Raw genomic sequence first — 655 nt, 5'->3', positions numbered from 1 at the left:
ATTTATGTTCAAAAATTACTTTAGCTATCAAGAGCTAATCATGTCAACACTAATGGGTTATATGAATGTAAGCTATAATTTCACAAATAAATAGAAAAATAAATAAAAAATATTTAATAATTATAATTAAATGGAAAAATAAAATAAATATCTTAAAATAGTTAAGTGTGAAACATATTCTTGTAAATATATGTAAGACCTTTTTGAAATAAGTTTCCGTGGTGTAGCGGTTATCACATCTGCCTAACACGCAGAAGGTCCCCAGTTCGATCCTGGGCGGAAACATATTTTTATTTTTTTAAAGTTTTGATTTTTACATACACTTAAAATTTCATAATATATTTTTAAGTAAAATATAATTAAAATAATTAATTTTTTGAATTAAGAAAAACATTGAAGATGTTAAATATTAAAGCCAGAGGGAAAGAAATAATAATGCTCAAACGTTTATTACTGATTTTTGTAGAACATTTATACAATATTAATGCTATTGTTTTGTTTTGTGTAAACAAATAATTAAAAAAATAAATATTTACAAAACGAAGAGATCCTAAATTCTTTCGAAGACTTCAGATCGGTAATTTCTTTTGTAATTTTAATAATGCAATATGAAAATCATTAGGATTAAAAACAATAATACTGCTATATGAAAGAA

At 22.7% G+C, this 655-nt stretch overlaps 1 non-coding gene across 1 annotated transcript; it reads left to right on the top strand.

The window, feature by feature from the left end:
• Window positions 1-212: 212 nt before the first annotated feature.
• On the top strand, window positions 213-285 carry TRNAV-AAC (transfer RNA valine (anticodon AAC)). The gene has a single exon. It is a non-coding gene; the product is annotated as a tRNA-Val (tRNA).
• The last annotated feature ends 370 nt before the right edge of the window (window positions 286-655 follow it).

This window comes from Halyomorpha halys, unplaced genomic scaffold (genome assembly GCF_000696795.3).
Source record: "Halyomorpha halys isolate HHAL.00 unplaced genomic scaffold, Hhal_1.1 Scaffold863.1, whole genome shotgun sequence".
Taxonomy (NCBI): Eukaryota; Metazoa; Arthropoda; class Insecta; order Hemiptera; family Pentatomidae; genus Halyomorpha; species Halyomorpha halys.
This window is presented reverse-complemented; position numbering and strand designations above follow the sequence as displayed.